Source organism: Ciconia boyciana, chromosome 4 (assembly GCF_034638445.1).
Source record: "Ciconia boyciana chromosome 4, ASM3463844v1, whole genome shotgun sequence".
NCBI lineage: Eukaryota > Metazoa > Chordata > Aves > Ciconiiformes > Ciconiidae > Ciconia > Ciconia boyciana.
In genome coordinates this window covers 70,551,793-70,562,806 of record NC_132937.1, presented here as the reverse complement: position 1 = coordinate 70,562,806, position 11,014 = coordinate 70,551,793, and the positions used below count along the sequence as shown (strand labels likewise).

General features: G+C 44.5%; 1 long non-coding RNA gene across 1 annotated transcript; it reads left to right on the top strand.

Moving 5' to 3' along the window:
* The first annotated feature begins 2,126 nt into the window (after positions 1–2,126).
* Positions 2,127–10,099, top strand: LOC140650883 (uncharacterized). The gene is made up of 4 exons (XR_012042190.1): positions 2,127–2,368; positions 3,978–4,082; positions 6,062–6,325; positions 9,877–10,099. It is a non-coding gene; the product is annotated as an uncharacterized lncRNA (long non-coding RNA).
* The last annotated feature ends 915 nt before the right edge of the window (positions 10,100–11,014 follow it).

Sequence of the window (11,014 nt, the reverse complement as noted above, 5' to 3'; positions counted from 1 at the left end):
GGGCCGCCCCTGCCCGTGGGAGGAAGGCCGCCCGGCCACGCCGCCAGCCCCACGGCAGAGCGCGGATGGCGGGGGAAGGGAGCCCCGCGCAGGCGCGCTGAGCGCCGCCGCTTGACCGACAGTTACCCCGCCGGGACGCGCCGCGGCGAAGTAGGTGAAAAGTAACTCGGTGTCAGCGCCCTCAGGAAACGCGGCGGCGCTCTGCGCATGCGCGGGAAGCGCCTCCCTTCCCCCGCGCCCTGCCTGCTCCGCGGCGGAGGTGGGGGGGGCGGGGATCTGGCCGGGGCACTGGGCCCCGCGAAGGCAGGGGCAGGGTACAGGCGGAGGCGGGGGGAGCAGCGGGCCGGTGCGGCCGCTAAGGTAGCCCAAAGGAGCCGGCGCCCCCCGCCCTCGAAACGCCTCGTCCCCGGGAAGGTGGTTTGGCCGTGGACGTGCTGGGGGGGGGAGAGCGGGGGCTGGGGGGGCCGGGGTCCCGCCCCGGGTCCCCCCCTCTGCCCGCCGTCCCCGCGGCCGAGCGTGCGCTCAGCTGCTGGCGGGGGGCGCGCAGCGCAGCGCGGCCCCCGCGGCGGGCGCTGTGGCGGCAGCGGCCTCCCCCCCGCAACGCCCCGCGCGGCAGCGCTGCAGCCCTGGGACGCTGCAGGGGCGTTCGGTGCTGCCACGTCCCTGAGACGTAAATCCCGCTTACAGTGCATGCGTCGCTGGCATTAAAAAAAGCCAAAGCCCAGCCTTCCAGATCACCGAGCACGGGGGCTGCACAGGCTGCTTCCTGTCATTTATGCCTTGACTCCTGTAACCTTTATTACTGTAGACCATTGTAAGACTGTATTTCGTCATTTTAACAAACACATTGGTATTTTAACAGATTTTTCATCTCTAAGGTGACAGAGACGAGAAGATAAATGGCTTCACTTCAGACTTACTTCTTACCTGTTTATGATCTCCTTTAAGGAGTTTGGGTAATTCACACTGGTACTAACTCAGGCGCTGACCTTTGTGTTACTGTTTCCAGCATGTTGAGAAAGGGTCCTCGACTCTCAGGTACATAAGTACGCATCACGTACGTGTGTGTGCGTATATATATGATTATATATAATCAGCACCTTATGTGCTAAAGTTCATAGTCCCAAGCAGCTTTCCAGTTGACACTAGTTACGGACTGAAAACTAGTCTGGGGGCAGCAGTGCCCAGGGCCAGCAGGTTGCCATGCCGTGCCATGGCATGCCATGCTGTGCCGTGCCGTGCCACAGCCAGGCCAGCCAGCAGAGGTGTCACTGATGGGACCCAGCTCCAGGCAGGACCGGAGCGCTCCAGCTGGGAAGCTGCCTGTTCTGTGAACAGCTGCGCAAGGAACCTGAAGTCCTACGGGGAAGCCAAGAAATCTCCAGCTTTTTTGCCTTTTTTCCCTTGCGCAGAGCTGTAGGGGGCCTTTGTTTTGTGAAACAGGAGGAGGGTGGTTAATGTCAAGAATGGCATGGCAGAGATGCTGTAACAGAGAGAGGCTTGCTGCATCTCACAATCTGTGTTCATCTCCTCTCCCTTCTCTGGAATTTAATTCCTATAAACTGTGAATAATTTATTGCAGCTTTTGCAAGCTTCAAATTGTACTACAGTTTACAGAGCACAAAGAGCACTGGTGTTTAATATTTTTTGAGCTTTGAGTATATCCAGAGATAGGCAATAGTGAATACTATAACCAAACAAAACTGCAGCACCAGGAACTTTTCAGGTGCCTTACAGCTGTACATAAAGCTATGTCAATGAAAACCTTGGTGGGTTTACCCTGTATCACCACTTCCGCCTTTTGTAAACACAAGGTATAAGAGATTGTCGGGCAGATTTCATCTCGAAACACACATTTGACTGAATATGAGGATATCGCCTGATTTAACTATCTGTCTTAAACTGCAGTAGGTATGATGACAGTAACAACATGGAGGAAACAGGACACCATTGCTCAATATGGTAGGTTTCTAAACCTACGTTTCACTTACATCTATGTGAATTTCTTCCATTTTCTAAGTGTAGAGAGACTGTCTACATTTCTCCAAGACTAACATAACTTCGTTTCTTCTTTAATGAAAACTCACCATACACTTGGCTTTTCTTTTTCCTAGATCTACTAGTCTTCTCTGCTGATGCCTCTCCCCAGAAACAATTAAATTGTTCCAGATAGTGTGGCCCAGTCCTAAGGGCCCAGTCCTAAGGAAGATAAATGTATTTAACCTCACAGAACACATTGCTCTCCTACAACCTGAACATGCTGAAACAGAACACAACTGCCCCAGAGGACAGCACGGAGAGGCTGCAAGTGTATTTCAATAGAGAAGGAAAGATAAAGTTGGTATGAACCTTCAAAGCATGCAGGGAAGTAAGTATTATTTCAAAACCCTTCATGTTTGTCCAGGTGGTTGGACAATAGCATTCCTAAAACTTACCATTTCTGTTTTACAGCACTCTCAGAAATGCTAGACACCTCACAGTACAATTTGAAAATAAGTTCTGCCCCAAAGTGTTTACAAGCCATTTTCCTAACACTGGAGCAGCTAATGTTAAATTCAGTCTGAATTGGTAAATGGCAGACGTTTTAGCATATCATTTTAGGGCACTGATTTGGTGTTGGTTTTGCACAAAAGTTGGGTAGCCACTTCTCCAGGTGTTCACCTTGCTTTGCTCCCTGAATCCATGGTTAAATTTTCACCAAAGTCAGTAAGAGAGGAGTTGATCTGGCCCAAGTTACTACTGAAAATCTCAAATATTAGGAATTGAAGTTTACCAGTTGGATACCAGTAAAGTTGCACCCCAACTTTACCATTTGGGGCGTGTTATCCCTGTTACATAGCAAAAGCCTGACCTGGCCTCTCCCATTAAAATCAGACCCTCCATAAATAAGTTTAATTTAAGCAGAGCATTGTTTCCATGACCTTAAGATGGATCGTGCCTCACTGCAGCTACTTAAGTGTTGTGCTGCTGTTTTTGCCTTCTTACAAACTTCTTGCTATGAGTTCTGTCACTGTTAGAGGCTTTCCACAAGTATTCAGACAGGGACAAAACGGAGTTGGCACGCATCTTCCTCACTGCCATGAGGGGCTGATGCAAGCAATATACTTGGAGAAATAACTGCTTTTTCATGGGTTACACATTGCCCTTCTTTCTGCCTGCTCTTCATGCCTGAAATAGGACAACAGGGCAATATCTGCACTCAGCCACCTGAATCCTTCAAAAAGTAGCTTTCCTTTTGAGTGCACACACCCCTAGCTAGCCCATCCAGCCTAACCTAAAGAACCTGAAGGCCATTGTTTTCAGACATATCAGCTAATTTGGGGCCTTTTCATGTAGGACTGAAGTTGAGACAGCCACAGGATAATTTGCAAACATTTTGAGCTTCAGTGGCTCTGTTCTTCAGGAGAGAAGTCTTGATCTGTAAGTTAGACTAGAAGCCTGCTCACTTTGGTACCTGAGGGAAACTCCGGAAAACACTGGATTCACTGAGCATTATTTTACGTGCTTTTACTAGGCCTGGTATGGGCTGCCCACAGTTGTTGCAAGACCATGTGCCTCACAGGCCGCTAGTTTTTCCTGCTTTCTAGCTACATAGGCAAAGATGACCTGCTCCATTTAACACATCAAACCTGTAATTCAGTTGCTTTCAGCAGGTCCTGATACTGCCTCATGCCGGTTCACATGCTCCCGATGCCTTCAGTCCAAAACTGTGTGTCTGAGCCTCAGAACCTAAGAAATTTTCCACTGCTCAGGACACAGCCCTTCTTGGCTCTTCCCTCCCAGTCAACTTTTCCTGCCAGCTGCAAGCAGCCTTTTGTAGCATCCAGCTAACTAGGCCTCCCAGGTATAGAGGGTCACAGTACCCCCAAGAGCTTTTCTTCTTCTCCCAACCTGCTCTTTCACAGTGCTTGCAAGGCTGTCATACCACAGGATTTTATTTGAACAAAAGCCTCTTTACATGTTTTTGTGCTTGGAAGGCCCCTGGAATATAAGAATGACCTACACCCACGTGCCTGTCCTTCACGTTGACGACTGAGCCAGGCAGTCACAGAAGAATATTTGGAAAAGCATGAGAAAGGAAGGTAAGTAAGTGTGCAAGAGAATACCTAATGGAAATGAAATTAAGGACTCATTCTTATTTGGCAGCTTAAAAGTGCTAGACTTAAGGCCTAGATCCTCATCCCCTGTTAAGCCCTGCTCCCTGCATCATGAGAAGAGAGGGGAAGTGGAGGAGAGAAGGTCCAGCTCTTTTCATATCCCCCCAACCATGCAGCTGCCTATTGCTCAGTGGGGATTGAGCAGCATGGGAAATCTGGCAGTTTCATTTCTTTGGAGCTTTTTAGTGCTGAGTTGTTAAACAAATCTGTCCTACATAATGTATTCTGCAACACAGCACATTATTCTTGATGAAGTCATATGGATGCTAGGCTGAAAATTTGCCTCTAATTTACTCTGCGCACACAGGCTGCTTTCAAACATAAGGTGAATGACTTATTGTAACCCCAGATTGGTTTCAACACCAAGTGATTAAGCCATGACATCTAGACAAAGTAAATTAAGGAAGTGGTTTCACAGAACAGGCTGACACAAGACAGGCACAGAACTAATTCTGTAGCAAAAACGGGGTGAGTCATGCATCTGCTACATGTGCTTTGGTTAAGTTCTTGCAGATCAGTATCTCTTGTACATGCAGCAAACATGAGGAAGGGGCTATAATATATACTGCTATAACAATACTGCTATAGTAGCGTCCACCTTCAAACATTTCTCGCCCTTAACCTACCAGATGAAATTGAGCATTACTCTTACCTTAGGGAAGCTATACCCCTCCTCTCTATTGCTGCTTTCTCACCAAATCTCCCTTTTATTTAGGGAGCTGTGTCTCCAAAGTCATGACAAGTTTGTAGTGGCTCAGCAGGCCAACACTTTTCTTTAAAGGTCACCCGTCATAGCCCAGAACTTAAATGGATTCCTTGTCTTTTATGGTTTCAAAAAATGTGAACCAGATTCCAAAACCACATCCCAGTCAGCTCAGCAAAGCGGACTCACCATCATTAGTTTTCAGATTTATCACACATCCCTACTGAACTGCTGATGAAAGAAGAAAGATAGCTCCATTCTGGAGAGCTGCAAAACTGCCATCTTGTTGTTTTATTATGAATAGATGGAGCCTGACTGATATAAATAGGTGGCATCTGGTGAGCACCTGCACTTCATTTTCTTCAGCCTACCCCCAGTCCATACTTGCTGAGACAATCATCCCATCGCAAGTGAGTTCAGTGTAGAAGGGGCTTATGATGCCCAGTGACTAAATATATCTTGGAGGCATCTGGTTTTTTTTAAAAAAACATACAATGTTCCCAGTCCTACAGCTGCATGGACACCAACCATGGTACTTGATAGGGAGGAGACTGGAATGCAAGTGACCAAACTAAAGTAGACAGCAGTGGAGATGGTAAGAAAAATGTCTCTGTTGCCCTGACTTTGCTTCTCCCAGATGCCTGCTTACTTTAGCATGACCCAGGAAACAAGTAAAGGAAGCAAGTCTCTACCTTTTCCCTGAAGGATTTGTACCATAATTACAGCTGCTTTGTTAGATTATCTTCAGCTCTTACCAGAAAGTCCTGTCAGACAGTCACAAAATGTGTTATATTAAGGATCACTGCACACTGAAAATTCTCCAGTTCCCTGACCTTCACATGCCTGCTGCGTTAGAAGCAGCTGTACTTTCATACTTCTTCTCATCAACCTAACATGCAAGTATCTGCTCCGCTGGAACTGCTCCTCGCATTTTACATCTCTGATCTTGCCAAGGTCTTCCCAGAAGACTGGGAGCTCTCATTTGCACTGAGAGTGCTTGTTCTTATTGAACTGGCTTAGCCTTTCCTGATCCTGCCTTAGCAAAACCCCCAAATGTTAGCTGCTTTTAAATAAATTGCCATTGAGCTACTATTGGTTCTGGCTATAGCCACTGCTGGCAGACTGTTGCACAAGGCACGCGCTACCCTCACGCACACTTAGGCTATTTCTCTTTTTTAACTTGGGTATCTTCTGTTCTCAGGTATCCTCTGTGTTCTGCTGTTAAAACACTTCCTCCATTTCAACCTAGAAGTGGCTGCATTTTGCTGGGCATTAAAGCAGCATGCTGCATTTGTGTAATGACTCTGAACTGAAGTAACCCCAATGGAGAGCTCTTTCACTATTACAAGTGCTGGAAGAGGCCACATGGCAGAACCAGATCTTCCTGCCTGGAGTCGCAGAAATAGGGAAATGCAAAATTCTGTTTTCAGCATTAGACAACCAAAAAAGGCATCTGGTTTGCAAGGTAATGTATGCTAGAGGGGGCAAGGGACAGCTGCGTCCTGAAACACGCTGGCGTAATTTTGGAACTACAACCTAGTTGTTAGCTGCAAATGTAAGGAATTTTCCAGGAATGGAAGGGCCAAATTTTAAAAGCTATTTCAGTGCTATGGAAAATCTCACTAAGAGCTTATCAGCCTCTTCAGTCTCCTAAACACTCTGCACTTTCATCCAGAGGCACCCATGGTTCTCCAGCCCGGGTATGGAGACACTCTGGAGAGTGTGTTCCTGTAGTTCTCACTAGTGTATTAGCAGGATCATCTCATGATGCCCATCTTGAGAGTGCTTTCAGCAAATTGTGGTGGGACCATTCAAAGAGTTTTGCAGTGGGTGAGCCAACAGGACTTTACTGACACAACTGCTTGTAGGTTTTCATCTGCCTCTAAAGGCTGTCAGTATCTTAAAGGCTCTCCTGTACAATAAAATCCAAAACTAGTTTAGTAGCCCAGGGCTTTTCAAGTGTCTCCTTTGCAGTAGCAACACACCAGGCAGTGTGGAAACAGAGAGGCTTTTAAATCTCTCTGTTCCCCTGATCTCACCTCAGGCAAGATTTTAGCCCTAAATTTACTGATCACATTTTCTAAGAGCAACCCTGCTGCAGTCAGAGACCTACCAAATCAAGGTAACAAGCTGTTTCCTCTAGAGTTTTTTCTCACTGTGTGATTTTCCAAACAAACCAGAAGGACAGCGTTTTGAAATCTAACCAGGATTTGTGGAGAGGACTGTTTAGAGAAGGCTCAGTTGCTTTGCTGGGCAGAGTGGTTCCAAAGACTGAGGGCACCTCTCAAGGCACCCTGCGGCCAGCTGCCTGATCCTCCCTTAGCAACTGAAAGCTGTTTTCTCCAAGAAATTCAGGAGTGCCACAGTCATAGGCATTGTTCCTTAAATATTTTGAGATTGAGGCTAAACTTTAGTTCAAAGACTCTGAACTCACAGTGGAAAGAGGAGCTGAATTCAGACAGCCACGGCACACTGTCTCCAGAAGAGGATGAGACTGGTTATACCTGCTAGACTCATATGTGGCATCCCACAGTCACTTGACCTATATCCTTGCCTTCACCTCAGCCAAACACTCTCCTTCAGGGTTCCAAACCCCCTTGCTTTGAATGGTGCTGTCAAACTTCGCTGCAAAGACAATACCCAATTGTCCAAACAGCTGGGTGCTTCCCCTAGTGCCTTCACAAAGCTGGTGAATGGAGGAGGGTTAAGAGTTATAAAGCCTTGCATGTCAAGGAAGGGTATGTAGTGATGGCATGTTGTTGCAACATGGCTATGAAGGACTCCCTTGTGCCCTTTGGCTTGTTACTGCAGTTGCATTGATACATCTGGCCATTGCTGCTGGTTTTTAAAGTTAAATGAGCAATTGAATTAGTGGTAGGGAATCAGGAGGCTGGAACAGGGAGAATGGTGCAAACACCTCTTGTACTGCCCTGATGCTGAGATGAGTAATTAGTCTCTATTCCAAACAAAAACTCAAAAAACCTGCTAGCAAAGATAATGGAGAAGATTTGACCCTTGCTGCAGCCCCTTAATACTTTTCTGTTTCACATATATGCATTCTGGGATTACCTGCACACACTATAACCTTTTTTCCAACGTAATCCTTCACAGCTGCCAGCACAGAAGCATGCCAAAACAGGGCCAGGGCCTCTGGCTGCATATCAAGATGGGCAGAAAAAGAGCCACTTAACCATAAACTCCAGAGTTCCCATGAGCAACAAGTTCCCATTAATTTGTGTTTTTCTTCTCTTCTGCCCCATCATGTGCTTGGCTTATTTCACAAGTCTCAAGCATATAAATACGTTTTCCCTACACATAGGTAAGTCTTGGAATGTCTATGGATACTAAATAAAAACAAATACATTATAATAATTTCCTTATCCTGAATAAATGAGTCAATCCCCTAAAGCAAATTCCTATTGCTCTTCATGTCCACTTGCATTTAGCTAAATGTAATCCTTTCTGCAGCACTTACCACAGGCATACCATTATTCAGGGAGTTCTGTTAAAAAAATCTCCATCTGCCAGTGTCAGCATCACTGACCTGATGTATGTCTATCAGGCTCATTAATCATACATTAAGGACGTGGGGGTGCGGTCAAGTGTAGTCTTGGAACAGGTTCTGCTTCAATGCGTTTGAATGTCACCTCCCATTGGGATCATTTATTTCCAAGGGAAAGTAACACTTCAGGCTTTTCAGGAAATTTTATGATCTATCACATTTTGCCCTTCACTTCATCCAAGTTTCAGTCATTCTCCCTCTTCCAGTTATAAATGTGTTTCCCCTGAAGCCACAGTTACCGGTATCAACCAGAGGGAGCACTAGAGAACAACTCATGATGCTTTTTTGCAGTCTAACAGTGTTGCTTCTGTAACAACTAATAGGCTCATGAACTCAGCTTCTCCACATTTTCTGTCATTAACCCTCAGAAGTAATTTTCATATTTCACAGTTTTATTCACAATCTCCTGAACAGTTGGGGTGCAGGTGGCATGATGCCAAGGATTCATTTGAAAAGTACTCAATTTAAATTTTCACGTTAGTTGGAGTCACATGTTCCATTCTCTGTTGAACTTCTGTAACTAAGCAACAAGAACATGTGTCTCAGATCTTATAGCTGAGTCTAAAACATGATTTTGGCTAGCACATATTTGTGTTTATGGTATTATAACAGATTCCTGTATAGAGCATCGAAGTAAGTTTATCCATGTCTATCAGGAGTAAGTAGGCCCACTAATATTCTATGAGAACAGTCTGGGCTACTTGTATGATCAAGCTTTTAATTTTCCATTGTGGGAAATAAGTGAATCATAGATTTTGCAAGTACTCACGCTATGAAAGTCTAACTGTGAGAACATTTCTGGGAAGTGATGAAAAAAAGGCTGTGAATGCATTGAAAATTAGTTTTCCTTAGACTTTGAAGATACATTCCTGGAGTTCTCCTTTGCCCTTGCTATTCATTCAGCTCTGGTATTTCAGGAGAAAAGGTTTAGGGATGTGGGGGCTCGCTAAGGTAAGTCAATACATAGAGCAAAGAACTGCATGTCTTGAGAACCCGAAAGCTCCGTGGATATCACTTCAGTGCTTTATCTTTCCTCACACATATCTTTGCTATCCAACTCATCCCCTCTTAGCAGGACTGGGGCTATCTTACTATTCTATACAGCAGCTAGCACCATGAAGGTGCTATTTAATGGGCCTCTAGGTCCTACAGGAATATATATAATTGTACAGACAGTTATTTCCCAAGTTCTGTAGAAATGGCTTTATTACTGTTTTTGATCAGCATCAGACTGGGAATAGCATAAAGACCAACTTTTTTTAGATGTTCCACAGAAACAGATGCCATTAGGATAGACCACAAGTATTAAAACCTTCTCTATATTACTAGTAACCCATAAAAGAAACAGTGATACTCAGTCTCTTTCTAGCTGTGTATAAATACATTTTATAAAAAATAATAAATGGAATGTTTAGGATGACAGACATTTTCATTTTTTTGTATTTCTCATGCAGTGTTTTAGCCACATGACAACCATTAATTTTAATGAAAATCAAAGTACTAAATCCCTGTGTGATGCTTCAAGAACTCATGCACAAACATGTAGTACGTGGAAAACAGAATTCAGAATTTACTGGCAACTAAATGGAGAACTGAGGAAACTCAGGTAGGTAGAGGCAGTGCCAAAGAGAAGCATACAGATATGTATTTACACTCTGGTACCTTATGTGTCACAGGAAGTCCTCCTGCATAATGCTTTATAGGAAAAAAGCTATAGAGGAAATCGGGCAGAGTCATACGAGGGGTTACACTGATACAATTTTGAACCAATGTAAAATTGCCTCCTCTGTTGTCACACCAAGCAATTCAAAGTAGCATTTGTCAGCCATCCACAGACTACAGATCTTCTCCCTGTATCTAAGAAGTTTACTTTGGAGTTCCATGCACAGGGAGTCTCTACATGGCTTTTCCTTGCCACATAGTTAAGATCCCCAATAGCTAACTCCAGGCAGGATGTGGTAAGTTCTGTTACGCAGCCATGCTTAAGCCATGCTATGCTCAAAATCTTACGTGAAAAAAGTATGTACACCTTATATGTCAAGATAAGGATTTATGAATAGTATAAATGAAATCTTAATAGTCTAATCAAAGAATTATTATCAGTCCAGATCTAATTATTACAAAAAGAAAAAAACAAAAGAATGTTGCTATAAAGACAAAAGTCTCCATAATAATATAGTTTAAAATGTTAAACATACAGTTCTTAGTTTCTACCTTTTTTTCTGGTGTTACACTCACTCTCTACTGCTCCTCTGGATCTTAATGTTGATGGTTTCCACTTAGTTGGAGGGGAAGGGGTAGAGTAAATCATTAGCATCCAAATTCCTTTGCCAGGAGGCATATGATGTTCATTTGTCCTTCCTACTCTCCTTCCTTGTTTTTTTCACATACATGTTTTCTATTATGCTTTCACACCTTGCTGTTTCTTCACTGGTCTGCAACTCCATATTACATCTGAGTTTACTATACATTACTTGTTTTATGTATGTGGAATACTTGTACTTTTTTTGCTTTGCTACTCCTACAAAGAGCTTTGCCTACCTCCAGGTCTGCATTTCTTTAACTGGTCATTGGTGGGCTGGGACCTTCAGA